A 4,004-nucleotide genomic window follows, 5' to 3' on the forward strand; every position below is an offset into this window, starting at 1 on the left:
AATGTTTTTGTGTTATATATAAACTATAATAACAAATAGTATTTAAGCTTTATCTTGATGTGAAAAATTATCACATTAGGAGCATAATTCAGAGGAGTAAAATTCCCTGCCTCACAGCTGTATTGATGGGAAGTCTGGATATCGCTTACTGGTTTTCTGCTCGTTTCACACTCAAGGAATCTGTGGGAGTTCTGATACGAAGACTCTGTGGAAAACTCTGCTTCTTAGCTCATTCAGGTTATTGGCAGAATCCACTCATGTTTGGAGGAATGAGTTCAATATTTCTCTGCTGGTTATCAATCAGAAATTATGCTCATCTATTAGCAATAATCATGCCTTGGATAAACCTCATTGGCTATGATACTGCCTCTGAGCAAAGTATATGCTCATATTCTAGAGGCAGTTGGTATCACCTATCACAAGACCTTCTCCCCTTCATTTTTAAAGCCAATAAGAATCTTTTTACATGAAATATATCTCACGGTCCTAATCTTTTCTGCCTGGAAAAACCCGGGCTTTTTAAGTCAGGACCAACAAGAATACTCTCTCTTTCTCAATGTAAACTGATTTGGAAATTTAATTAATTATTGCATGTAGAACTGGAAAAAAAAAGTAGACAATTTTGGTTTTATACTTGGGAACTTCAAAATATTTTATTATTATTATTATTATTATTATTATTATTATTTGGATTCAAGTTTTTATTTAAATTTCAGTGCATTAACATACAGTGTAATATTAGTTTCAGGTGTAGAATTTAGTGATTCATCACTTACAATACCTGGTAGTCATCACAACAAGTGCCCTCTTTAATACCCATCACCCAATTAACCTTTCCTTATCTACCTTTCCTCATCTACTTCCCATTCAGCAACCCTCAGTTTTTTCTCTGTAGTTAAGAGTTTATTTTAAAGGTTGCTTCTCTTTTTCCATTTGTTCATTTGTTTTGTTTCTTAAATTCTACATGTGAATGAAATCATATATGTGTTTTCCTTTGCGTGACTATTTTGCTTAGCATAATGCTCTCTAACTCTATCCATATTGTTGCAAATGGCAAGATTTTGTTCTTTTTTTTTAAGGCTGAATAATATTCCATTGTATAACTACCACATCATCTTTATCCATTTGTCAGTCAACGTACATTTGGGCTCTTTCCAAATTTTGGCTATTGTTGATAATGCTTCTATAAACGCTGGGGTGCATGTATCCCTCTAAATTTGTATTCTTGTATCCCTTGGGTAAATACCTAGTAGTTCGATTGCTGGATTATAAGGTGGTTTTATTTTTAACTTCTTGAGGAAAGTACATACTGTTCTCCAGAGTGGCTGTACCAGTTTGCTTTCCTACCAACAGTGCAATGTCCTTGCCCATACCTGTTGTTTCTGGCCATTCTGACAGGTGTGAGGTGGTATCTTATCATGACTTTGATTAGTGTTTCCCTGATGATGGGTGATGTTGAGCATCTTCTAATAAGTCTGTTAGCCTTCTGGATGTCTTCTTTGGAAAAGTGCTTATTTATGTCTTCTGTCCATTTTTTAACTGGGTTATTTGTTTTTTGGGGTGTTAAGTTTGATAAGTTCTTTATAGGTTTTGGATACTAACCCTTTGTCAGACATGTCATATACAAATATCTTCTCCCATTCCAAAGTTGCCTTTTAGTTTTGTTGATTGTTTTCTTCTCTGTGAAGAAGCTTTCTATCTTGATCCCAATAATAATAGTAAGGTCCCAGTAGTTCAATTTTGCTTTTGTTTCCCTTGCTTCTGGGAATGTATCTAGTAAGAAGTGATAGCAGATGTCAAAGATGTTACTTCTAGCGTTCCCCTCTAGGATTTTGATGGCTTCCTGTTCTCACATTTAGGTCTTTCATCTATTTTGAATTTATTTTTGTGTGTGGTGTAAGAAAATAGTCCAGTTTCTTTCTTTTTTTTTTTCTTTTCTTCCCACATTGCTGTTCAGTTTTCCTGACACCATTTGTTGAAGAAACTATCTTTTTTCTATTGGATATTCTTTCCTGCTTTGTCAAAGATTAGTTGACTATAATGGGTGTGGATCAATTTCTGAGTTTTCTATTCTGTTCCATTAATCTCTGGATCTGTTTTTGAGCCTGTACCATTCTGTCTTGATCACTACAGCTTTGTAATACAACTTGAAGTCTGAGACTGTTTGCCTTCAGCTTTCTTTTATTTTTCAAGATTGGTTGGCCAGTCAGTGTCTTATGTAGTTCCATACAAATTTTAGAACTATTTGTTATAGCTCTGTGAAAAATGCTGGTAGTATTTTAATAGACAGTGGATTCAATGTGTAGATTGCTTTGGGTACTATAGATATTTTAACAATATTTCTTTTCTTCCAATCCATAATCACAGAATGTTTTTCCATTTGTGTTTTCTTCAATTTCTTTCAATTTCATAAAGAATTATGAAATTCTTTCATAATTTCTTTCTACAATTTCTTTTATAGTTTTCAGAGTGAAGATCTTTGACCTCTTTGGTTAGGTTTACTCCTAGGTGTCTTATGGTGTTAGGTGCAATTGTAAATGGAATAAATATTTACAATGATTAGATCTTATTCTTGGATAGACCCCTTTATTATTATGTAGCATCTTCTTCATCTCTTGTTATAGTCAAGCTTTTCTGATGCAACAACAACAACAATAAAAAGCCACTCTGGCTTTCTGTTGACATCCATTTGCATGGTAAATATTTTTTCATCTTCTCACTTTCCATCTACAGGTGTCTTTAGGTCTAAAATGAGGTTCTTGTGTGCTGCATATAGATGGGTCTTGTTTTGTTGTTGTTGTTGTTGTTGTTGTTGTTGTTTTAATCCATGCTGAAGAAGTTAAAATTATGGAAAATAATGAAGCAAAATAGAAGAGGGAAAGAAAAATATTGTTTCACAGATGTAGACCTAGAGAACTCAGTGACTTTGTAAATTGAAATAACATTCATATAATAGACTCCCAGAGGAAGAGAGGCAAAAGAGGACAGAAGGTTTATTTGAGGAAATTATAGCTGAAAACTCCCCTAATCTGGGAAAGGAAACAGACATTCAAATCCAAGAAGCAGAGAAAACTCACATCAAAATCAATGAAATCGGGCCAACACCAAGACATATTGTAGCTAAATTTGCAAAATACAGAGATAAATTTTTAAAAAATCCTAAAAGCAGCAAGACAAAAGTAGTTATTAACTTACAAGGGAAGAAGAATTAGTTTAGCAGCAGATCTATCTGCAGAAACTTGGCAGGTAAGAAGAAAGTGGCTTGATATAGTCAATGTGCTGAATGGGAACAATACATAGCCAAAGATATTCTATCCAGCAAGGCTATCACTCAGAAAAGAGGGGGAAATAAAGGATTTCCCGGACAAACAAAAACTAAAGGAATTTGTTATCACTAAACCTGTCCTGTAAGAAATATTGGAGAATCTTTGAATGGGAAAGAAAGACCAAAAGGATCAACATTTCTTTTTAAATATTTTTTGTAACTACTTCAAGCTGACAGAAATTCAGTAAAGATATAGTTCACATATATATGGCTAGTTATATTGATTCATAATTTTTATCATATTCTCATGTTCTATATTATGATTTTACTGAGATAAAATTAACTTTCTATGGTATTATTCCTTACCTCATTCAAATACAAGTAAAATCTATTTTCTCTTAAATCCTTCCATTTTGTAATTATAATAGTAGAGTAGTTGAATAGTAGAATAAACCTTGGAATGGAAAGGAAGGATAAAAGATAAGCAAACAGGGGGCACCTGCCTTTGGCTCAGGTCATGATCTCAGGGTCATGGGATCGGGTCCCGCATCAGGCTCTCTGCTCAGCAGGGATCCTGCTTCCCACCCTCTCTCTCTGCCTGCCTCTCTGTATACTTGTAATCTCTGTCTGTCAAATAAATAAATAAAATCTTAAAAAAAAAAAGATAAGCAAACAACTTTTAATTTTAAAAAAAGGTATTTATTTGGCTTCTCAAGAGGTAAAAAAGAAGGGAGGTTAA

General features: G+C 33.7%; 1 pseudogene; it reads right to left on the minus strand.

Moving 5' to 3' along the window:
• Positions 1–230: 230 nt before the first annotated feature.
• On the minus strand, positions 231–381 carry LOC116587345 (annotated as a pseudogene).
• Between the last annotated feature and the right edge of the window lie 3,623 nt (positions 382–4,004).

This window comes from Mustela erminea, chromosome 3, assembly GCF_009829155.1.
Source record: "Mustela erminea isolate mMusErm1 chromosome 3, mMusErm1.Pri, whole genome shotgun sequence".
NCBI lineage: Eukaryota > Metazoa > Chordata > Mammalia > Carnivora > Mustelidae > Mustela > Mustela erminea.